Source organism: Bos grunniens, chromosome 20 (genome assembly GCF_055505025.1).
Source record: "Bos grunniens cultivar Pamir isolate PY7600 chromosome 20, Bosgru_T2T1.0, whole genome shotgun sequence".
NCBI lineage: Eukaryota > Metazoa > Chordata > Mammalia > Artiodactyla > Bovidae > Bos > Bos grunniens.
The window spans coordinates 41,500,985-41,527,419 of NC_141184.1; the positions used below are offsets into that span (position 1 = coordinate 41,500,985).

The 26,435-nt window shown below is 38.9% G+C and overlaps 1 pseudogene across 1 annotated transcript in view; it reads right to left on the minus strand.

Annotated features, from left to right (window-relative positions):
* The window catches only part of LOC147350313 (vacuolar ATPase assembly protein VMA22 pseudogene), a 38,528-nt pseudogene extending 12,938 nt beyond the window's left edge, over positions 1–25,590 (minus strand). Inside the window, exon 1 of the transcript XR_015149083.1 lies at positions 25,527–25,590. The product of XR_015149083.1 is annotated as a vacuolar ATPase assembly protein VMA22 pseudogene (transcript). The remainder of the gene's footprint in view (positions 1–25,526) is intronic.
* Between the last annotated feature and the right edge of the window lie 845 nt (positions 25,591–26,435).

The following is a 26,435-nucleotide window of genomic DNA, read 5'->3' on the forward strand; positions in this document are numbered from 1 at the left end:
TGATTGCAATAGCTAGGATTCTACACTTTCTAAGGATAATCCAGGATGCTGGATGTCAAATTCTAACTTTTTTTGCCCAGCAGTTTTACTGTTTCACTCCATTCTGTTCTTGCTTGTTTGTATGATTTCTGACCAGCAGTCTGCAATGATTACTTGTAGAGGCATGGATGGACCTACAGCTTGTAATATAGAGGGAATGTCAAAAGAAAACCCAAATACTACATATTAACACACTTATGTGGAATCTAGAAAGATGGTATAGATGATCACATTTGCAAAACAGAAATAGAAACTGCAGAAATAGAGACTTAGAGACTAAATGTATGGACACCAAGGGGGGATAGGTGGAGGGTGGGGTGAATTGGGAGATTGGGATTGACGTACATACACTATTGATACTATATATAAAAGAGATAATTCACGAGTTATACAGTTCCCTGTATACGTCAGAGAACTCTTCTCAGTGCTCAATGGTGACCTAAATGAGAAGGAAATCCAAAAATATGGGGGTATACATATAGCTGATTCACTTTGCTGTATAGTAGAAACTAACACAAAACTATAAAGTTACTATACTGTAATAAAAATTAATCAAAAGAAAAGAAGCTCTCCCACCCTGGCTTCTTTGAAGATTTTCATGTGTCTCAGGGTTTTGCAGTTTAAATATGAGGTACCTAGGTGTAGATTTTTGGTATTTATCCTGCTTATCATTCTCTGAGCATCCTAAGTTTATGATTTGATGTTTGTCATAAATTTGGAAGTTTCTAAGAATAATATTCTAAGTATTATTATTTTAAATATTTATTTCCTACATTTTCTCTTTCTTCTCTTTCTGGTATTCTAGTTAGGTATATAATGGCGTGTATACATGCTCAGTTGGAGAAGGCAATGACAACCCACTCCAGTACTCTTGCCTGGAAAATCCCATGGATGGAGGAGCCTGGTGGGCTGTAGTCCATGGGATCACTAAGAGTCGGACACAACTGAGCGACTGAGTGTTCTTGCCTGGAGAATCCCCGGGACGGGGGAGCCTGGTGGGCTGCCGTCTCTGGGGTCACACAGAGTCGGACACGACTGAAGCGACTTAGCAGCAGCAGCAGCATACATGCTCAGTAGTGTCCAACTCTTTTGTGAACCCATGGACTGTAGCCTGCCAGGCTCCTTTGTGTACAGAATTTTCCAGGCAAGAATACTGGAGTGGGTTGCCATTTCCTTCTCCGGGGGATCTTCCTGACTCAGGAATTGAATCTGCATCTCCTATGTCTCCTTCTTTGACAACTGAATTCTTTACTGCTGCACAGTTCTTAGATGTATTGTTGTGGACTTTTTTCCCCTATTTTTTTCTCTTTGCATGTGTGTTAGTTTCCTAGGGCTGCTATGACAAATTATCACAAACTTCGTGGGTTAAGTCAACAGAACTTTATTTGTTTACAGCTATGAGGTCCAAAATAATGGTGTCAGCATGGCTCCATTCTTTCTGAAGGCTCTAGGGAAGAACCTTTGCTTGCCTCTTTCAGCTTCTAGGAGCTGCTTGCAACTTTTGCTGTGTTTTAGCATATAGGTACATTATTCTAATCCCTGCTTCCATTCTCATATCCCTTTTCCCTCATCCCTGTGTCTTAAATCTCTTGCCTTTTTCTTATAAGTAAAAGATTTAGAGCCCACTCTAAATCCAGGGTGATTTCATCTTATCCTTAATTACATCTGCAAAGACCTTTTTACCACATAAGGTCACATTCACAAGTTCTAGGAGTTAGAATTTAAATCTCTCTTTTGGGTCAATGACATTCAACCCACTCCTGAACTTCAGTTAGGGAGTTTTCTATTGGCCCATTTCCAAGCTCACTGACTCTTTCTTTGGCTGTGCTTTTTTTTTTTTTAATGCAGTTTAAAGTTCCTGTGTTTGTATATATTAATTTTTAACTGCCTCCTTAATTTTCTAAAATATATAATATGTGTGTGCGTGTGTGCGTGTGTGTGTGTGTGTGTGTGTGTGTGCTCAGTCATATCCTCCTCTACTAAGTCTCCAGGACTATAGCCTGCCGGACTTCTCTGTCCACAGGATTAACCCAGCAAGAATACTGGAGTGGGTTGCCATTTTCTCCTTCAGGGGATCTTCTCAATCCAAGGATCAAACCCTGTCTCCTGTGGCCCTTGCATTGGCAAGTAGATATATTATAGACATATTCAGTAATTGTCACTTTGAATGTCTGTGTAACTTGGGTGTTTTATTAGTCTTTTGGGGCTGTCAGTACAAAATACCATAGACTAGGTGGCTTAAACAACCATTAATTTTCTTACAATTTTAGAATTTAGAAGCCTGAGATCAGGATGCCAGCTCTGAGTTCTTCGTGAGTTCTGGTAAGAACTCTCTTCCTGGCTTGTAGAAAGCTACTTTCTTACTTTTTCTGTACAGGCCAGAGAATGTGCTCTGATGTCTCTTCCTTTTTTTATAAGGACTAATTCCATCCTGAGGGCCCTATCCTCATGACTTCATCTGAATCTAATTACTTTTAAGTCTCACCTTCAAATACTATCACATGGTGGGGGTAGGGATTCAATACACTAGTTTTTTTTGTTTTTTAACTTTACAATATTGTATTGGTTTTGCCATATATTGAAATGAATCCACCACAGGTATACATGTGTTCCCCATCCTGAACCCTCCTCCCTCCCCATACTATCCCTCTGGGTCGTCCCAGTGCACCCAGCCCCAAGCATCCATTATCGTGCACCAAACCTGGACTGGCAGCTCGTTTCATATATGATATTATACATATTTCGATGCCATTCTCCCAAATCATCCCACTCTCTCCCTCTCCCACAGAGTCCAAAAGACTGTTCTATACATCTGTGTCTCTTTTGCTGTCTCGCATACAGGGTTATCATTACCATCTTTCTAAATTCCATATGTATGCGTTAGTATATAGGCTCCAGTTTCATCCACCTCATTAGAACTGATTCAAATGTATTCTTTTTAATGGCTGAGTAATACTCCATTGTGTATATGTACCACAGCTTTCTTATCCATTCATCTTCTGATGGACATCTAGGTTGCTTCCATGTCCTGGCTATTATAAACAGTGCTGTGATGAACACTGGGGTACATGTGTCTCTTTCAATTATGGTTTCCTCAGTGTGTATGCCCAGCAGTGGGATTGCTGGATCATAAGGCAGTTCTATTTCCAGTTTTTTAAGGAATCTCCACCCTGTTCTCCGTAGTGGCTGTACTAGTTTGCATTCCCATCAACAGTGTAAGAGGGTTCCCTTTTCTCCACACCCTCTCCAGCATTTATTGCTTGTAGACTTTTGGATCGCAGCCATTCTGACTGGTGTGAAATGGTACCTCATAGTGGTTTTGATTTGCATTTCTCTGATAATGAGTAATGTTGAGCATCTTTTCATGTGTTTGTTAGCCATCTGTATACTACCCAAAGCAATTTATAGATTCAATGCAATCCCTATCAAGCTACCAACGGTATTCTTCACAGAGCTAGAACAAATAATTTCACAATTTGTATGGAAAAACAAAAAACCTCGAATAGCCAAAACTATCTTGAGAAAGAAGAATGGAACTGGAGGAATCAACCTGCCTGACTTCAGGCTCTACTACAAAGCCACAGTCATCAAGACAGTATGGTACTGGCACAAAGACAGAAATATAGATCAATGGAACAAAATAGAAAGCCCAGAGATAAATCCACGCACATATGGACACCTTATCTTTGACAAAGGAGGCAAGAATATACAATGGATTAAAGACAATCTCTTTAACAAGTGGTGCTGGGAAAACTGGTCAGCCACTTGTAAAAGAATGAAATTAGAGCACTTTCTAACACCATACACAAAAATAAACTCAAAATGGATTAAAGATCTAAACCTAAGACCAGAAACTATAAAACTCCTAGAGGAGAACATAGGCAAAACACTCTGCGACATACATCACAGCAGGATCCTCTATGACCCACCTCCCAGAATATTGGGAATAAAAGCAAAAATAAACAAATGGGACTTAATTAAAAGCTTCTGCACAACAGAGGAAACTATAAGCAAGGTGAAAAGACAGCCTTCAGAATGGGAGAAAATAATAGCAAATGAAGCAACTGACAGACAACTAATCTCAAAAATATACAAACAACTCCTACAGCTCAATTCCAGAAAAATAAATGACCCAATCAAAAAATGGGCGAAAGAACTAAATAGACATTTCTCCAAAGAATACACAAGTTTTAAGAGGAGACAATTCAATTCTCAGCAGGTGTCTAAATAACTTTCCTTTATTTCTGTCCTTTCTTAACAGTAGCTGTTTGGCAGTATGCAGACAGTCAGGAACACTCCTTATCAGGATCATGTCAGCCCTTCTCAAGGCAGGATCAGCTTTTCCACCTTCCTGTCATTCTTAACTTCACTCCCCACAGCAGGGGAGAGTCTGGCCCTTGGGCACATCAAACTCCTGGCTGCCAACTGCTTCAGATAGTCTTCCTGCTGCTCTGATTCCTTGGACTTGGGTGTTTTACACCCAGAATGACAAAGCTGTTATTGGAGGGGGCAATGAATAAACTATAAGGTAATTCTGACCATGTGTTCAGTTAAAAATTAATATATATAAACGCAGGAATTTTAAACCACTTGCTCATGTCCAGACTGCCAGCCTCTGAAGCCAGGGATTGAGCTCCTCCAGCCTATTTTGGTGGTGGTATCATTCCAAAAAATTATGGAGTTACTTAAAATCTATATGCTAAATTATCATTTGTGTGTACATTATATTTATAAAAGTAGTCTGGATGATCTAGACTCTGGATCATTACATTAATTCTAGGTCACTCATTTCTCATATAATGGTAAATTAAAATAGAAGAGTTTAAAATAGTCAATTGTTCTTTCAGAATTGCAAAGCTATTATTAGAGGGGACAATGAATAAACTATAAGATAATTCTGACCATGTGTGCTCAGTAACTTTTGTTGGAGCCAATTCTTTTGTGACCCCATGGATTACAGCCCCCTAGACTCCACTGTTCATGGGGATTCTCCTGTCAAGAATACTGGAGGGGGTTGCCATGCTGTCTGCCAGGGGATCTTCCCAGCTCAAGGATTGAACCTGTGTCTCCTGCATTGCAGGCAGATTCTTTACCCACTGACCCACCTAGGAAGCCCAATTCTAACTTTTATAATAGGGGAAATTAGTTTTCAGAAGAGAAGATAGTTTTTGTACTGCCTTTCAGGACTAGAGTGCAGCCAGGGAATTACATGTCTCTGTTTTTGTTTTTAACTAAACAACATTTTCCCTCTCTGAAATATAAGCATATCATGTTTAGTCTGAAATGTGCTTAGAAATTTGTTCATGATTTGGCACACATGGCTAAAGGGAGAGAATCCAAAGTTATACAGAAAATACAGACATGATACACTGGTTAATTTACAGCTTACTTTTAGCACCTTTACTCTTTAATGACCTGAAATTAAACAGGAGATTTTGGTATTTTTGTATCACTTTATTTACCTATATGGGCTTTCCTAGTGGCTCAGTGATAATGAATCCATCTGCCAATGGAGGAGAGGTCCATCTCTGGAAGTTCCCCTGGAGGAGGAGAGGGCAACCCATTCCAGTATTCTTGCCTGAAGAATCTCATTTACAGAGGAACCTGGTGGGTTACAGTCCATGGGGTTGCAAAGAGTTGGGCACAACTTAGAAACTAAACAACAATAACATATAGATGTTGATTTTTAAAAAACCTGTACCTTTTTTCCCTTACATTGGATTTTTTATTGAAGTATAGTTGTTTTAATATGTTGTGATAGTTTCAGGTGTACAGTAAAGTGATTAGGTTATATATATTCCTTTTCAAATTTGTTTCCATTATAGGCTATTATAATATATTAAGTATAATTTCTTGTGCTATACAATAGGTCCTTATCTGGACATTCCTTATACTTATAACAGGGCTTTTAAAACAAGCGGGAAATGCTTATGGCATAATAGTAACTAAATAAAAAGGTATATAAAATTATAGGACTAAGATTCTCAGGTTTTTCATTTAATTTTCCCCTATACATTCTTTTGAAAAAATTGAAAACATAGAAGAATTGAAAGAATAATATAATAGACACTAGTATGCACTCAGGAGAAGGAAATGGCAACCCACTCCAGTGTTCTTGCCTGGAGAATCCCAGGGACGGGGGAGCCTGGTGGGCTGCCTTCTCGGGTCACACAGAGTTGGACACGACTGAAGTGACGCAGCAGCAGCAGCAGTATGCACTCATCTAAATTCACATTGCTAGTATTCTGTCACATTGGCTTCATCTCTCTCTCTCCTGCCCCTACACACATTTAGTAATATGGAATCACTTGAAAGAAGTAGCTGAAATAATGACATTTCACTCCTAAACAATTTTTTAAAATTGGAATATAACTGCTTTACAGCATTGTGTTGGTTTCTTCCGTACAATAAAGTGAATCAGCTGTATGTATACATATATCTGCTCCCTCTTGGACCTTCCTTCCACCCACTCCCTAAACAGTTTAATCTATGCCTCCTAAAAATAAGAACATTCTCCTAAGAAAATCAGTTCAGTTTAGTTCAGGCGCTCAGTCGTGTCCGACTCTGCGACCCCATGAATCGCAGCACGCCAGGCCTCCCTGTCCATCACCAGCTCCCGGAGTTCACCCAAACTCATGTCTATCGAGTCAGTGATGCCATCCAGCCATCTCATCCTCTGTTGTCCCCTTCTCCTCCTGACCCCAATCCTTCCTGGCATTAGGGTCTTTTCCAATGAGTCAACTCTTCACATGAGGTGGCCAAAGTACTGGAGTTTCAGCCTCAGCATCAGTCCTTCCAAAGAACACCCAGGACTGATCTCCTTTAGAATGGACTGGTTGCAGTCCAAGGGACTCTCAAGAGTCTTCTGCAACATCACAGTTCAAAAGCATCGATTCTTCGGTGCTCAGCTTTCTTCACAGTCCAACTCTCACATCCATACATGACCACAGGAAAAACCATAGCCTTGACTAGACGGACCCTTGTTGGCAAAGTAATGTCTCTGTTTTTAAATATGCTATCTAGGTTGGTCATCACTTTCCTTCCAAGGAGTAAGCGTCTTTTAATTACATGGCGGCAATCACCATCTGCAGTGATTTTGGAGCCCCCAAAAATAAAGTCTGACACTGTTTCCACTCTTTCCCCATCTATTTCCCATGAAGTGATGGGACCTAAGAAAATAATTCCTTAATAAAATAAAATACTCAGTTTATATTGGATATTTAAATATCCAGAGAAGAGGAGGAGGGCAGGGAACTGGAGAGGGAGGAGAAAACAGGAGAGGAGGAAGAGGAGGAACAGAAAGGAAACAGAGAGAAGTCGATGGCCTATGAGAAAGGGTTCTTGGACCATAGTAATTTATCCTCTGAAGTATTTATATACCTCCTGTTATTTTTGGCCATAACAAGGCCACTTTTTCACTGGTAAATTCAAGTTCTGGATGCAGAAAGAACATGTATGTTAAACTTGTGGAAAGCAGCTAACTGGGCAAGGAGATTTAGTCAAAAGGGGAATTTGAGCGTGACTCTCAGACTTCTGCCTTTGTAAACTGGAATTAACTCATATTGAAATGATTAGTTCTTTTAATAAGTGTCATGACTATGAAAAATGAGATTTTTTATTTTAATAAATCCAATAAAAATGATTTACATAAATGAGTTTTGATTTCTCTACTGTTTTGAATCTCTTTGGTATGGAAAGATTTTCCTTTTCTGAAGTTGAACTTGAGTTTTGAAAACAGTTGGAATTTGTGAACTAAGCCTGGTAACTAAGAACTGTGAAATAAAGAAAGTAACACCAATTTGGTAATACCAAAAATGTTTTCACTGAAAGTGCACAGAATAACAGGATGGCTAAGAAGCCAATTACTGTGCCACAGTTCACACCTATTTATGAGTATCATATGCTGATGATATATGAAGCTTATTGGTTTACTGGTAGTTTAATAACCACATAAACACAAACATTCTATTTCATTATAATTATTGAAAATTGAAAATTGGCTTTTTTAGTTCTCTTGTAATTGAGAGCTAAATAGATTACTTTTCTTTCTTCAGTCTCTCTGCTACCTTTTCTCTTTATGCCTACGTATTTCTCCTTATTTCATTCATTATGCCATTCTTGATTAAAAGCTTTTTATGCTTTGATCCAGCCATTGGTTTAAGACCAGGATCCAGCACTCCGAGCACCATGGAATCTAGTCCCATTGTACCAATTTTATTTTATCTTCCATTAACCTAGCCAGTGTCCTCACTTTTCATTCTGAACATAATGCTGCTGCTGCTGCTAAGTCGCTTCAGTCGTGTCCGACTCTGTGCGACCCCATAGACGGCAGCCCACCAGGCTCCCCCGTCCCTGGGATTCTCCAGGCAAGAACACTGGAGTGGGTTGCCATTTCCTTCTCCAGTGCATGAAAGTGAAAAGTGAAAGTGAAGCCGCTCAGTCGTGTCTGGCTTTTAGCGACCCCATGGACTGCAGCCCACCAGGCTCCTCCATCCATGGGATTTTCCAGGCAAGAGTACTGGAGTGAGGTGCCATTGCCTTCTCTGCTGAACATAATAGTTATTAGTTAATCGATCATGCATTTATTAAATGCCTATTATATATTTTGTACGCTCATTTGCTCAGTCGTATCTGACTTTTTGCAGTCCCATGGACTGTAGCCCGCCAGGCTCCTCTGCCCATGGAATTTTCCAAGCAAGATTAATGTAGTGGCATGTCATTTCCTACTCCAGAGGATCTTCCTGACCCAGCTGTCTCTTGCATCTTATGCACTGGCAGGAAGATTCTTTACTACTAACACCACATGGGAAGACCTGTTGAATAATATGTTAGGCACTGGTTAAGATGTGGGAATTTGAAGATGAATAAAACATTTTTCTCAACCTCAAGGAGCTCAAATCATAGTGGAGTTGCCAGATAATAATAACTTAACATAATGTGAGAAGTGCAAGTATAGTCTGGTGGTCAGACAAGTTTATGACAGAGTACGCTTCCATCCATTATTGTTTGCTGGTGTTTTTGTTTTTGTTTTTTCCCAGTGTAAAATAACAAAAGATAAAGGGTAAAACTCAATGGCACTTTATAGCATACACAATGCAATCCTCTCATTTTTCAAACAACAAAACTAAGTCTCAGAGTGGACACCCGTTTAGTGAACAGGATTCGAATTCAAATTCTCACCTCCTAGCCCTGTGCCTGTTTAAGGCATTAAACTAGATTAATTGGCAACTGATGAGAGGGTAACACAAGGAATATTGGACATATACCTGAAATAGCATAGCTTGGTTTCCCCTTAAAATTAGATTCTGTGACAAGGACTTGAATGCACGTAACTTTCGAGGAGAGTCTCACAAGAAGTGTAAGAATGGGCAGGATGAGGAGCCCATAAAGGGTATGATTACAAATGAGTTAATACCTGGTGTTCAATCCCACTGAGAACCCTCCAGATCACTGTGTAGAACATAACTGAGAATTACACTACAGAAGGACAGGGAAGTGGGGTCTTTACCAGTGACCTGTGCCCCTCATTATTGGGACCATTGACTGCCCAGAACTTCCTAGCTGTGGGCAGTCTACACAAGTTCTTAGGGAGCCGGAGAGAAGTCTCAGACAGGGAAACATAGACATTCCCCATCAGCGATTATAGAACACTTAGCTTCAAGTGAGCACAGAGGTAAGCCAGGCATATAGAGCAGGGCATGAGTGGCATATGCTACATGGATGGATAAAGAGTTTTTAAAGGCTGAGATGGAAATTAATGTAACTTCTTAATAATTCTGCCAGTGCCACATCAACCATGATCACCCATATCATTGCATAGGTCAGTACTGCCTGTTACTCTAATTCTGGATAATATCAGCAGTGTAAGGGTTTTTCTGTGTCCATAAAAGAGAGATATTCAGTGCACACTATAGAACGAGATGGGAAGGAGTTACAGTAATTTTCCTTATTCAACACTTATTCACATTCACTTAAGTTTTCCTTATATCTCTATATATTTTCCATAATTTGTTTTTAAAAAAGCATGTATGACCTTGGAGGCTGACTAGTATAGAAACAGTAATGTTTTTCAAATTTAGTTGTCATTTCCATTTTACTCTAATATCTTTGAAAGGACAAACTGAGGATGTTGTTTACAGGATTAAGTAATCTGAGAGTTCAGTTTCTAACTGTTCAGGTAACTGTTCAAGTATTCAGAAATAAATCCAAATTTCTCTGGTCTGGAAGTTGTCCCTGACTAGTTTATTTACTGGGGGATACAATTGAAGTTAGAAATCCTGGGAGAACTGTTTCTGTTTGTTTGCCTAGATTTTCTTTTTTCTTTTTTTTCCTTTGTGTGTTTGTTTTGTTTTTTGTTTTTGCTATTAGAGTGTATTTTGATACTTTTAACTTGTAGTTTGGGTGGATTCCATGACATAAGAAGGCATATACACTTTTTCTTTTTTCCTTTTTGGTAAAAAGTTAGAATATCTGAAATGTCAAGAACATGATTTGTGTTTAAGATGTTTAAAAATTTGGGTCGATTCTTATATTGTGTTAATATGTAATGGTCTCTGATCTACCCTCCCTTTCATTTTCTTTGCTATGGATCAGAAGAATACAAAGGATATTGGAGATGAATGTGTTTTCCAAACCTATCTGATTACTCAAGTAGAGCAAAAAGCCAATGCTTCATCAGGCTCTTGCTGTCCTGTGCAAGACTGTGTATAAACACTAAAAAGTGAGCCTTTCGAGAACTGTTTCCTCATCTATTAAACATACCAATTTAGCAATGGATGATTTCATAGATGGCTTTATTCTTCACAATTTTGTGACTTTTTATAGGTGTTAGAGATGTTTCCCATTTCATATGCTTCCAGCAATGCTTATCAGCTAGTTTCCTCAAACTGATTAGGGCAGATCCAGTTCAACATAATGAGCAAGATATCTTAAGACACTCTAATACTCTCCTCATTTCTGTTGTAGAGAGTCAATGTTAGCCATTTAACTTTACAACCAATTAATCTCATGATAACACAAAGGGATTGAGGATTGGTTCCTGTCTCTAGCTAACACCCCATAACCTCTGGTCTTCTGTGGGAGGGGAAAGGAGAGAAAAGAACAGTGAAAGGAAGATAGGGTAGGAGTTAAAAAAAAAACAAAACTGTGGTCCCTGTATTCTCCTGGCCCAGGAAATTGAGTCAAGGAAGCAGAGGCCATTCAGTTCAGTTCAGTTCAGTTCAGTAGTTCAGTTCAGTCGTGTCCGACTCTTTGCGACCCCATGAATCACAGCACGCCAGGCCTCCCTGTCCATCACCAACTCCCGGAGTTCACTCAAACTCACGTCCATCGAGTCAGTAATGCCATCCAGCCATCTCATCCTCTGTCGTCCCCTTCTCCTCCTGCCCCCAATCCCTCCCAGCATCAGAGTCTTTTCCAGTGAGTCAACTCTTCGCATGAGGTGCCCAAAGAACTGGAGTTAAGCCGTTATCATACTGGAATTACAGACCATGCTCTAGAAGTTTCAGCCACCACAAGAATCAGGATCTTCCCAGCATGTATGTATACCCAATTAGAAACTGACCACCAGGTGGCGCCAAACTGCAGCTATGATACAAGTGAATTTGAATTATTTAGTATCAAGCAATCCTCCTGGTCATTTCATAAGACTCTCAATAGTTGGATAGTCGAATGCTAAGGGACCTTACTTTTCTGTTTCCAATCCCATATTTATAGCTCCTCTTACCTATAGCCTATAGGTAAGGTTGAAAATCTTTAGCTTTGTCGAAAAGAAAATCTGCCTTATTTTTCATTATCACTTCTTCCTCTTTCCCTGAAGTCTTACATAGTATAGCTGAGTCACATGGCAACAGCAACCATTTACTACATGTCCATTTCCTCTTGCAAATGCCACTCTTCTCTTTGCTATGCCTTTGCCACCTCAGTCCTGGTGCTCTAGATCTAATTAGAAGATTTTGCTCTAGAAAAGGTCGAGCCTATAAGATATCCTCTTCCATGAAGTCTCTTCGATTACTTCCATCCTTACAAAAGGCAGGGTTATTAACACCTACTTCCCTGGCCTTCCAGAGTTCCTGTTTGTTACTATCATTTCCCACATGTAAGTATCGTCGTTGATATTTGTCAGTTTGCCACTTAGAATGAGAACGATTCAAGCACAGGAACAAACCAAACATTTTACCTTTGAATGGCCAGCGTTTAGTATACAGTTATCACATACTATACCTTTAGTCATTGTATCTTTAGTGACTAAAACATGATTTGGATAAAATATAGATATAGCTAAATTTCGAAGTTGGATAAAGTTTAAAAACATATGGGCAGCTAAGTATATAAAAGACACAAGTGATGATGTTCCTAATAAAGCAAATAATCCTTTGCTAATGTGGATGAGCACTGGATCCTTGTTTTCTTGGTCCTTTTGCTGTTGTCTTAGAACAAATATTCATGAGTATTATATCCTGTTATACTGTTAATGGCCTGATAATATTTTTATATATTGTACTTCCCAGAGTTAGTTGCTTTATAGGAAAGAATAAATTTAGTTGATGGGCAAAATTACTTTCCTTGTGGTCGTCTCATAAGAGAGACTGACATACCATCTATTCCTTAATTCTGACTTACCTACTCTAACTCTTAGCTATAGTAATGGTCACTGCATGGTCATTGACCTGTCTTTTCACCGATGCCTAAAATGCTCCAGTTGATTTCAAAATCAGAAGGTAGTTTATCTCAAAAATTGGAAAGGATCTTAATCCATATGTCTTATTTTTATAGTTGAAGAAACTATGGCATAGGAAAGTTAGATGCATTCCCACACAGTTTATTAAAGAGACAATTGCAGCAAGAAACCCACTTACTCCCACTCTATCATGTTGATTTCCTTTGACCCACAGAGTTAATAGGTCATCATGATTGACTTAGTTTATGACTTGGGTAAACAAACAAGTCTGAAACAGTGATAGAAGAAAAGCCTACACATGGGCAGTTTAGTTAAAGTCCTTCGTAGCACATCCTTCTCCAGAATCTAATCTCATTCCTCCAGTCTACTCCAGTGTTTTGGTTTTTAATCACCTCTCTGGTTCTGAGAAGCACTTATAGACACTCTAGAATTCTTTAAACTTTTAATCCAGTCTGGGGTCTTATTTTGGCAGTTAAAGGACTTGGAGTGTCCCACAAAGGACTGTTTGCCTTCTTATCTAATCTTCAGTGCATCTAGCAGCAAAACAGACCATTTCATGGTATCGTTCTGCCAGCAGAAGGTTGTTTAAGGATACACAACTCCTGTCACTTTTATTGCATGGTCGAGTAAATAATTTGAGGCCTTTCCAGCTCCTGACTGCATCATGTATTTGTAATTTTCCTTCTGCAGTTCCAGTTTGCTTCCCTTCTTTGAGGCTAGCTTCCATCCCAGAAGATCCGGCAAATGTTTTCTGAATAGGCGTGGCATTCCTCCATTTACGCAACACAGAATAAGAAGCCCAGAGAAAGCAGCTTGATGTTGTTTTCCGAATTCTCTGCTACCTCCTGAGTTGTGAAATACTTGGAACAGCAGTTCACTTGGCCCAAACGTTTCACCTGTTTCCTCTTTTTTCATCTCCTTGGTGAATTGTAAAACCAATCTTCAAGAACAGGATTCCATTGCCATGCTGTATCGTCTTTCAATCACACATGAAGTGTTTGGATGAAGCACATACCCTATGGGCCTGTGGCCCTGTATGAATGCTAAAGTACCCATGAGGCTCTGTAATATATATCAGGGCTGATACCAACTTTGGAACCTGGGTAAAGCCTGGGGGTAATCCAAAACCATGAGTCTGCTTTTTGGCAGGCCAGGCCACCTGCTAACAAACCAGAAACATGCGCGGGGTTTGCAATCACTAGTCAGAAAGAAAATAAAGTTGATGCCAGAAGCTTCACAAATTATAGCACAATCTCAGGAAAGAAGGAATTAAAGGGGGTAGAAAGTAGACAACCACAGGAGCACCTGAATCTAATAACAAACTGGAGTGTTTTCAATTGGCAGAAAACCTGGACGTGGAAAAAGAAAAATTCTGTTTGCCTCTGGCTAATAAATAAATGATACTCTCCGAAGCCACTCATTAGTCAGATCCTGACCTCACCTCAGTGCAAGTTATGCCCCGTGATGAGTGCAGTGGTATCTTTTTAGCCCACTTTTCCCACTTCCAGGGTGGTTCCTGATTACAGATCCATGGCAGATGACAGCTCAGTGTCAGGGCTTTATCAGCCAGTGGTAAAATGAGAAATCCAATAGGCTATTCCTAACATTAAATTCATTTAATTTAGATTTTCCATTATTTTGAGAAATTTATTTTTCTACTTTCACTTACTATTAAAATGTCCACTTCTTATGAAATGATGGAGGAAGTAGAGAATAGAAGATACATGTATTATTTAAATGTCTCTGTTGGTAAAATTACAAGTTGGCAAAAATGAATCATTTTTCACAGTTCAATGGTTCTTTAAAAAAAAAAGCCAAGAAATTGTTGAAACTCATTTTGAGCAGTTTCAGTTCAATATAGCAGATTTCTTCAGTGAGCAAAGATTGGATACTGTGGTCTCTTCTGCAGCAGACTTGATTTAATCTAATGGCCTCCAAGGAAGGGAAGGTTAGTATCAGAAGGGAGGGAACACCAGGTTATCTCTCACCTAGATGATTAACAAGATCTTCACCATTCTTGTGGGACTATTTCTCCTTGATGTCTGCACACCTAAAATTAACTGTATTACAAACTATGCTCACAGATCCCCAAGGTCCAGGCTTAATGCATACTTTGCTCTCACATTTGTGAGTATCACAGCCAACAGTAGCCTGACCTTTTTCTGCTAGGTGACAGAGATGAAGATGTTACAATAAGCTGAGGACCACTACCAAAGTACCACTCCTCTTTTTTCACCTTCAGCTCCTCACTACTTCTTTTCACCCCTGATATCCTTCCTGCTGGCTCCCCATAGCCATTTTCTCTATGTTCAGAGTGCTAATTTTGTGTCTTGTTGCTCAAAATCCTATACTGTGAAAGTCTCAAACAGATCTGTCTTGGGCATTCTACCATGGGCCAATCCACCCCTGAATCCACACCTAATTAGATTCCGTCTTGTGTTTTATCCTTAAAAGCCTGAAAACAAGTTTCCCTGTGACAGCTAATAAAATGATACTAATTTGTGGCTGATTATGACCTTGTATCTTGCCTGAAGAATTTCATGGACAGAGAAGCCTGGCTACAGTCCGTGGAGTTGCAAAGAGTCAGACCCGACTGCATGACTAACACTAACTGTTGGGGTCTTCACTTCCAAGTAAATACAGTGCCTTAACCTGAATGACTAAAGATAAGAGTTCAATATTGCTGTGATGGGATTAAATGTACTTTGCTTGCCTGCCTACTTTGTAAAAATGTGAGCATATGTGCTATCCTTATGGTGTGTGAGGTTAGTAATATTAGACATTAAAAAAAAAGACTCTTCTTTTCTCTTTCAATAATAATCCCTCCATCAATAATCCCTGCTAATTATTTTCTATTGCCATCTTTCTCTATATTTTTCATGTTAATTCTCAGCTAAACCACTCTGAGGGGTTTCTAACTGGTTCCTTGTTTCCAGCTTAGCATCTACCCTTTCCTTACGCTTCATTCTCCTGGTCCACAATTAACTATCCCTCAGTACAGCTATCAGAACAAATTTTCTGAAAAGTATGTGTTAGTCACTCAGTCGTGGAAGACTCTTTGCAATCCCATGGACTGCAGTCCACCAGGCTTCTCTGACCATGAGATTTTCCAGACAAGGATACTGGGGTGGGTTGCCATTTCCTTCTCCAGGGAATCTTCTCAACCCAGGGATCGAACCTGGGTCTCCTACACTGCAGGCAGATTCTCTACCAACTGAGCTACACGGCAAATCTGGCTAGAAAGCCTCCAGCAATTCTCTTTGGCCTATCTTGGTCTTATCTCCACTAGCCTCCTAGCCAAAGGATTCAAGCCAATCAATATTATCCTACTCTCCCAAATGTTCCTCCTTTTCCCTGGAGCAATTATCTTCAACACGTACTCAGCTTGGAAGACAGTTCAAGCACCATTGTCTACTGCTTTATATGTACACCTTTTACATTCTGCTGAATACAGCACTTTGCATTATAATTATCAGTTCATCTGCCTTCCTCACTAGATAGTGATGCCCTTGAGGCTTGGATATATGCTTATTTCCCTTGATACACCCAATGCCGAACTCAGTCCCTAGTGTTGAGAAGTTGCTAGAAAAGTATGTGTCCAAAGTATACAAAGGGCTTCCCTGGTGGCTCAGAGGATAAAGAATCTCCCTGCAATGAAAGAGACTCAGGTTCAATGCCTGGGTTGGGAAAAAGGAAATGGCAACCCATTCCAGTATTCTTGCCTGGATAATCCCAATCCATGGGGTCACAAAAGAGTTGGACACAACTGAGTGACTAAACAATAACGACAACAAAAGTATGCAGGGCTACTCTCCTAGTAATAGAGCTTTCCCAACATGGTTTTCCTTTAAGTAAAGGCTTTTTCTGTTCTGCTGCTTGCTCAGTCACTCTGTCATGTTCAACTTCTGCGATTCCATGGATTGTAGCCCGCCAGCTTCCTCTATCCATGGGATTATCCAGGCAACAGTATTGGAATAGGTTACCATTTCCTTCTCCATAGCTGTTGATGTTATAATCAAATTCAACCAGATACCTACATCACAAAGGAAATACTTTCACCTGTCTTGCCAAGACACCTATGAGACAAATTTGTCAGAAACTCACAACATACAGTTCTCTTACTCATCAAAAACATGGCATTCTCTGGCATCTTTTCTAATCAAACAACTTCAGTAATGTCCTTGAGACGAATGAGGAACAGACCAGGGAAGCCATAAAGATGTAGGCAGTCTGCAAGGAGAGCTAGACTATAGTCGTAGCAGCAGCATCACAAAGCAGGACATGATGGAGGTCATGGCAGGCAGAACGGGGCCCTGGGAATGTGGGAATGGAGGGCATGGGAAGAGCCAGAGTTTCTACAAGGGCACCAAGTGCAAATGCCTGGCAGACAGGTTTGTTTACTGTGAAGGAAACACTGGCAACAGAGATGCTACAGAGAAACGCTACAGAGAGAGATGAATCCAACAGTGAGGAGTGTTAGAAGACATTTAGAGAGGAAGGAACCTTAAGGTCAAGTCCTGAACCACTGACATACTAACATTATTGAACCATCAGGGAAGCCCATACTAACATTAAAGATGGGGAGTTCTGAACACGCCCCCAGAATTATTGGGCAAAAATCTAAATGTCCTTATTCAAAGTCCAATGACCTTTAATATTCTGTTATGCTATGGTTGATAAACCAATAATATACAAGCAGGGTATAAGATGCAATTCACAAGATGTACAAAACTATGTAAGAGCATTAAGTGGGCGAAGGTGGGAAAAGCACTGTCTTTTATCAAATGACAAGAAAGTACTTAAAAAATGACAGTGACAGGAAGGCACTTTTTATTTCATTCTTCCCTCACAAATGTCAACTATTGTCTAATCATGTGAGCAGGCAAAGATATGATGGGAGGCAGAGAGCCTTACCAAAGCAGGAACAGATAAAAATGACTGACTCAGATTGGATGAGTTAAATCCATAGATCTTGATAGCTTCCACACTAAAGAACTTAAGAAATTGGCCACAGCCATTGCTGAGTCACAAGCAATTATCTTCAAGAACTCTCAGTGGGCTTAAAGTGGCCCCACACTGGAATATATCATATCAGTTCTTTCAGAAGAGGATTATGGACCACCCTGGACATAGCTGATTTACCAGAGAGGGGAAAGAGATTAACTCAAAATATTGGTTTTTCAATGGCTAGAAGATAATAGGGTTGGAATCAATTGAACTTGTGGGGATACAATCATAAAATTTGGGGCTGGGCTTGATTTTAGGGATCATGTAATATATTGTCTTTATAGAGAAATAAAATGAGCTTAATAAAAGTTAAATCAGAAATCCTTAAGAGTTCAGGTCCTAATTTAAGGACAGTGTCGCAAGTCTGGAAAACGAGGTGTTGGATAAATGAAATATTTATTGGCTTTTTTATCTCCTCTAAATGGTATTCTTCCTTTGGGCTCATGATTTCTTTCATAAAACAGGAAATGAAATTCCAGCACCACATAAATATGAGAAATAACCTCTTAGTTACAATTTGCAAAATAATCAACATCTTGATACCTAGAGGTTATACTGCTTCACAGATTTTTCTCTGAGTGAGAAAAATGCTTCCTTAGTTCCATAAATTACTGCTACTTTTCACTTTCCCTTTGTGACGCAAACTTTTAAACTCTAAGTGAGATGAGTCACTGAGCAAGAGCGCTAGTCCTATGAAATCAGAGAACTTACTTTAAGCTAACATTGAGTATAAAAATATGACTTTACAAAGTACTGTTTCCAAATTTAGGATAGTTCTTGTCGAACTAAAGGAATTTTAAGGAAGTAAAAGATGGCCCTGGAATCCCTTCCTTTGACTTCTGGGCTGTTTATTTGAACTCCTATCGGGTTTTGGAGCCCTTTCTCCCCAGTTTTCCTGAGGTATTTGTTGAAAATCTTTGGTAGGGTCATGCTTCACAGAGGGAGGGAAACACACGAGATAAAGTCCGTTGTCACAGGTGCCTGTTGCCACTCTTATGATACAGTCATCTTTCAGTATTCGACAGTGTTGGTGGAGGGAATTCGTTCCATGATACCAAAGTCTGGGGATGCTCAAGTCCCTTAGATAAAATGGCAGAGTATATAGTTCATGCTCCATATCTGCGGTTTCTACATCTGGGGATTTAACTAATCTGTGTACTAGAATGATTAACCAAGTCTTTCCTCTATGGGCTGAATTTCTTCGTGCTTTTTTTTCTCTCTCCAAGCTTCCTTTCCTGATCATAATCTTATTATCCTGTATTTTACTTCCTTAGGGCCTTTTGCATGACAATTCTTTTGTATAACAGATGAATTCCGGAAAATAGGTTGATTTATATTCAATTATGTTTAATATATTGGTGGTAAGTTCTCTATTTAAACACATTTATCTGGGGGAGAATAGTTTAAACTGAAGATGTTCCTCCGTTTCTGGTGAAATTCACTTTCTGTTACCAGCTGAGGGAGGGGAATGCTATGAATTTCTATGGGAGGAAAAGAAGTTGGGTGATCCAACCTTATGGAAGGTGAACCTGAGGTAGGATAAGTCATGAGAGAGACTGCTTAAAAAAAAAAAAAAAAAAAAGAATATCTACTAAGGCCCTATTAACATTTAAGACAGTCAAGTTTGTAGGAAACAGCTATTTAAATGGTATTGTGTCCAAAATACATCTAATCATATTTTTTATTAACCTATGGCTCCTACTTCTATCTTCTAGGTCGGTGTAGAACCATTCCCACACCTTTTGCATGCAACATCTATTTGAATAGATTTGAATACAGCTTATATACTCCCTCAGACATGCTTGCTAGAGGTTTTGATACTTTTGATAGTTTTGAGCCTGGAAAGTTTTCTTGTATTCTAAAACACTTACTTGCTGATATTCTGTTAGCAGCTATATTCTGATAAAAGGAAATATTGTACAGCATTGCAAAGAACTTAAATTTTCTGTTAATGCCATATGAGTGTAAGAAGCTAACTTCAGAAATTTTCTGGTTAGGAATATTGGTTCTCTGACTCCATATGTGGAAGTCTTCACTTATATACACCTGCTTGGGTAGATTGTGGAAGACCACAGACAAGTGATTTAACTCAAGATGTTACAGGCAAAGCATTCTATTTCTTCTTACTGTAAAAAATAAGGAACATTTCTGAGTCATTGCAGTCTTGGAATGTAATGCCGAACAAATGAGAACCAGACCACAAACAGTGGGGCCAAGTACATCATTACTGAGTGACTAATGTGAACGACTTACATAAACTGTGGCTGAAACTGAGTTTTTAGCAGATGACCATAACCTTTGATTGCATCAAGAATAGTTAAAAGCTCTTTAATCTGCATATTGTCTTCAGGAAAGAAAAACTCATCAATTCTATTCATAATCTCTGAGACCTGCAATTTTTCATTAAGATTTAACTCTACCTTTCTCAGATTCTTCTCCTCCTAGAGAGCGACGGATGTGACTAAAAGGAATTAGCTGGGGTCCAAATGTGTTGCATATATTGATAACGGGGGAAGGATGCTACAGATTAATACAATCTTCTTCCTTCCTTTAAAGCACCATGGAATGACTTCCTTTCAAAACTTTGGCTGATGGAATAATTCATGTATTTCTTTGGAATACCTGTGTCATATACTGAGTTCCCAATCCTTTAGAAAGTAGTTTCCTTTGTAGCAGGATCATTTCTTCTTACTCATTATGAACCACGTCTGCCCATGATCCCATCTCATTGAGGTTTATTTTCTTTAAACACACAAATGAAAGGCAACACAGATTTTCACTAGGAACTCTTTTTAAAATGGAAGCAAAGAACATTAGTAACTCCTTCTGGGAAGGAAAAAGTTCGCTTCTGGTCTTACTCCCTAAATAAAAGCACTGCTGCTGCTGCTAAGTCGCTTCAGTCGTGTCCGACTCTGTGCAACCCCATAGACGGCAGCCCACCAGGCTCCCCCGTCCCTGGGATTCTCCAGGCAAGAACACTGGAGTGGGTTGCCATTTCCTTCTCCAATGCATGAAAGTGAAAAGCGAAAGTGAAGTCGCTCAGTCATGTCCGACCCTCAGCGACCCCATGGACTGCAGCCTACCAGGCTCCTCTGTCCATGGGAATAAAAGCACTAGAATCACACTAATAACTATCTCATAGTTGAATAAATGTTAATATTTTGTATACTTTCTCTCTGTTCACATTTGAATGAGAGTCTAATTGATTCCTGTGTACTTGAGAAAGATATAAGGGAAAAAGGAAGAAAAAAAGAGTTAAGAATTTTCCTGAAGGGTATTGATATTCTTTAAACTTATTAATAAATGTTGATCCAAATTCTCTTTTTTTCCACTTTTCGTACTCTATTTGGAAAATCTTAGCCCTTACCACAGGCCAACTAAATTAAAAGCTTCATTTTAGTAAAAGCCATAGGTGATCTATATGGACATTAAAATTTGTCAAAAATTGTTCAACTCACTGAGTCTCTAAACTTATGATTAACATCAAATATTCTCACCTAAAACTCCTGTTGTCCTATTCCATTTACCTCTGACTTGTTTTCCCCCCACCTAAAAAATCTTCACAGTATTAATTTTCTTCCATGCTCAACTCTTGGGGAAAACTCTATGCAATTTCAGTATCCATGAATAGAATCCTTTTAATATCCTAGCTCTTCAACAACTTGACCTTATCTCTTTCAAACATTTTCTCTTCCTGGAAAATAGCATTTGGTCCCATTGTCTTATAACCTGCAACCCTACCATTAATGAAAAATTTTAATTTACCATAATTTTAGGTTTGATCATCCTACTCATAGGTTATCATCTATTACCTTTCAATTTCACTTCCTCTGGTACTCAAACTTTAATGAATTTCTGAATCCACGGGTATCTACATGGTATTTGACTTTCCCACTTTTTCATTACTGTCACCACATCTTGGCATCCTTTCTTTCCTGCCTTAAATCCCATGGCCAATCTATAATCATTCCTTTGGATCTATTTTCTATACCCTTGCACATTGTCTAGCTTTCTTACACTCATCTTCCAAAAACTCATCACTGGCCAAATTAAACCTTAATCCTTTTAAGTTTTAGCTCAGCTAAATTGGCTGAAGAAAACTACAAAATCATGCTAATATTTTACCTTAACTAAAGACCATTAATTTCAAGTAGGACCTTAGGAGCTGCCTAACAATTCTGTGTTTTCCTCTCCTTTTAGAAAATCACCCCTCTTTCTTTTGTCTACTCAATATCTCCAATGTCATCCTCCCTTCAATAATCATGTCTTCCCGTCTCCTCAATCTGAGTTGATGACCTGACTTTCTATTTCACAGATATAGTATAGAGGTAATAAGAAAAGATCTCTCCTCAACACACATAAATCCAGGTACCTACATCTGGGTGCCTTTTTGCTTGTCAGCAATACCAACTGCACTTACTCCTAGAAGTCCAACTTCTTTATTTCAGAACTAGATGGTATTTTTATGATAAAGTCTTAGCTGTGGAAATTCTCCTCTCTTACACGATCAAATTTTCTCTCTGTATTGTATTCATCAACATATCTTATAATTTCTCCCAATTAGAAATTTCAGTCTTGAGATTCATACCTTGAAATCTGTTTTCCTATTTTTCTTCTTCCTTGTAAAATAAAGCCTCTTGAAGGAGCTTTCTCTAGATTTGTCTCTGATTTCTTTTCTTTTCTTTATTACATCCACTCCAATAAGACTTTTGCCGATAGTTTGTCACTAAAAACTTTTTTCCCCAAAGTTATCAATTATCTTGGTGTTTCTAACTGCAATAGTCAATAGTTAGTTCCTATTTTGTTTGATCCACCAGTAGCATTTGACATAATTGACAATCTGTCTTTCTTGAAACATTTTCTTTGCTTCGTTTACTGAATATCACATGTTCCAGGTTTTCTCGCTTAACTGACTATTCTTTCTCAACCTGCTTTACTGATGTCTCACTGTTACCCTGAATTCTAAACACTGGTGTTTCCCAGGGCTCAGTGCTTGATCCATTCTTTATCTATGTTCTCATGTGATATCGTTCATTCCTAATTTTCTTTCTCCAGCCTTGGACTCTTTCCTGATCTCTAAATTCATATGAGCTGCCTACTTGATATCTCCTGATGGATGCTGAATAAGCATTTAGTACATAAGATGCCCCAAACTGAATTCCCAATCTTTATCCGCAAACCTACTTCCACCTACAGTCTTCCTCATCTGTTTAGATGACAATTGCATTTGTCCAGTTGCTCAAGCCAAAGACTAAGTCATTCTTGGCTTCTCTACTAGAAAATCCTGTCAGCAATACCATCAATACATATCTTAAATCTGACCACTTTTCCACTATTACCTCCTACATCCAAGCCTCCACTATTCCTCACTTGTAATGCTGCAAAGAAGACTCTTGAGAGTCCCTTCTACTGCAAGGAGATCAAACCAGTCAATCCTAAAAGAAATTAACCCTGAATATTCTTTGTAAGGACTGATGCTGAAGCTGAAGCTCCAAATACTTTGGCCACCTGATGCAAAGAGCCAACTCATTGGAAAATACCATAATGTTGGGAAAGATTGAAGACAGGAGGAGAAGGAGGAGACAGAGGATGACATAGTTGGATGGCATCACTGACTCAATGGATATGAGTTTGAACAAACTCCAAGAGACAGTGAAGAACAGGGAAGCCTGGTATGCTGCAGTGCATGGAGGGATTCCTTAAAGTCATGTCAGAGATTACCTCCTCTCTCTTCAAAACCCTCCAACATTATTAGACTCAAAAAGGTCAAACTCATTTGAATGACCCAAATGATCCACATCTTGCCATTTCCCACTTCATTTCTATGCCTCCTTCTTTCTTTCATCCTAATCTAGTCATACATGCTTCTGCCTCAGAGCCTTTGCCCTTGCTGTTTCTTCTACCTGAGATATTTTTCTATCAAGTTCCTCCAGTGTTTTGGAAGCTCATATTTCTCTACTCTGCCTAACTTCTCACCATTGCATCTATCACACTTACACGTACGTCTGTATCTATATCTCTGTCTACATCCATATCAGTATCTATTCATACTTCATTTGTTTTTTATCTCTCTTCATTGATAGGATTCAACCTCCACGAGGGAAAGAGGGACGGAATATATATATATATGTAGTTATGACTGATTTACATTGCTGTATGGTAGAAATCAACATAACCTTGTAAAGCAATTATACTCCAATTAAATTTTTTTTCTAGAAAAGGACAATGATTTGAGCCAATTTTTTCACTTCTGTATGCTCAGTGCCTTGTTCAATGCCAGGCATGTATTTGTGCTCAATGTATGTTTTTCAACTGACTGAGTGAATACATGAATTATCTATTAGCCCACTTATGAGGTGTTAAAATTGCCTGTGGCCAAGATTCCCATGGCCAGAGAAGCCTGGTGGGCTAGGATGCACAGGGTCACAAAGAGTCAGATACAACTGAAGTGACTTAGCACCCACGCAGGCAGACTTTCTGAGTTATCCCAAGTTTTCCACCTAATCATAGACATATATAATTTGAAACTTTGTAAATTGTTTAAATCAATACCCTCTCCACTGATGGAATTTAAAGGCCTATTTTCTTTGTCTGGACTCTGAACACAGTTGTTTAATGGGTGCTCGCCGGAGGCTATCTTCCTCTGCATACACCATCCTCGATGAGTCTCGGGGAGCCCTGTTTTGACCCAAAATCCAATGCCAATTACACATTATTGTCATGGAAAAAGTCACTGTTATTAATATCTTTATGGATTATTTACAAGAACCTAGTGAAATGCTGTGCACCCTGTGGGTACTTAATAAATAGTTGGACTGTGACTGACTATAGTAATTGAATCCATCTGAAATTAATTATTTTATCTTGATCATTGTTTCTCCAGGTTGACAACAATGCAAGCCTGTTGCAATTTGTTTTTGGTTGTTGTATACATGCGTAGTGCCCCTTGGAGATCCAAATATGTTAATTAATGACAAAGTAAATAGTGTTCTTGCTGGCATGTGTTATAGATTTTCAAAGAAATCTCCCTGGTATATTATCACAGAATTTATTAAACCTAAAGACATTTCCAAAACATATGTTTATAGTTTTATATTTTGAACCGTTCCAAGAATGAATTCTCACTGGCTTTCCAGCCTCCTGCCTGTCTCCCCTCCAGTCCTTCTTCATATCCTTGTTGGGTTACCTTCTGAGTCACAGCTCCAATCAAGCCATTTTTCTGGTACATTGTTGATGCCTCCCTCCAGAAAGCCAAGTCCAAGTTTATCAACATATATGCAAAGTGACAAGCCCAGTAGCTATTCTATTGTTAAGTCCAATACTGCCCAGATTTTGTTTCGTGAAACATTGGAGTCACAAGGGATGTTAACAGTTGTTCTGTTAAAAAGAAAAAAAAAAAAAAAAAAAACAACATTCTAGAAGCCAAATTAGTTTCGAGAATGTTGGGTTAACATGAAGCCAGACTCTTGACTTCAGGACTTCTCATAGCTTTTAAGATTTTCAACATGAATCTCTAAAAGATAAATTATTTTGACCAAAGAACTGTATTTTTTCCAAGAGAAACTGCTGTATTCTGCAAGATTCTAGTCTTCCCCTGCAACACAGTCTGAGAGATGCTAACTGTAACTTAATTCTCTGCTTATTATCGTGCAATGCAAGGTTCTACTCATCACCTAACCGAATGGACCCAATTCCTGGTACTCCCGACAGCCTTTTAGTATTTCTTAAAGGCTCACCATATAATGGTACTTTATCTTCTTGTCTGAAATGCCTTCCTGACAGACATCTGGCTTTTACTCACCTTCAAGCATTTGGGCAGGGGTGAGTTTGTCATAGAAGGCTTTCCTGAAACCAGTGTATACCATCATAACTCTTATCTGAGACCTTACCACATTTCTCTTTAGATGTTTATTACTGGAACACGGATTGTGTTTTGTTCATCTTCACATGCTTATATATATATAGAATCAGGAAAATAGCAGGTGCTTGATAATTATTTGTTGAACTAAACTAAAGAGAGCAGATGATTTACATATTTGGAAAAGTGGATTATGCAACTATTTGCAAACTATATTTTACACCCACAAATATATTTTGCAGTTTAGATGGTAATAAATGTTTTTGTGAAATGAGACGGAATAGGATAAATGAAATCAAGACTGGCACATGTCATCTTGTGTAAGATAGGCACACTGTATTTCAATAGTCTACTACACTTCTTCCCTTTTCTGACATGCTTTGTGATGAAAGAGCATTAAATGTTACTGGAAACTGTTTTGAAATGTTTTAGAAACCATGTCCATGGATCAACATTGCTAATAAGTTCAGAACATAGTGATTTCATTAGCTCTTTCAGTGTGCCCAAAGATGACTTGGCAAGAGGCAGTAGTGGTAGCTAAAGAACTGACTTTTTGTTGTTTCTAGGATTTTGGCTGAAGTTGTGAATTCAGAGCATGGGTGAAGGAGACCCACAAGTTGCAACTTTTTTCTCACTATCAACCCATGGTAGATTGATTCCCAATACGTATACCCAAAGCAAGGGTACAGCTGTGCACTAAGAATATATCTCCTACCCTAAGACAGTATCATGATCTCATATCAGAAAACCAAAAATGTTAATTGCTTCACTCTATGACAATTGATTTTGACTGTTATATTCCTGAGAATTATTCATTTCTATGATGTTTTCTAAATAATCCTCTGTTTAGTG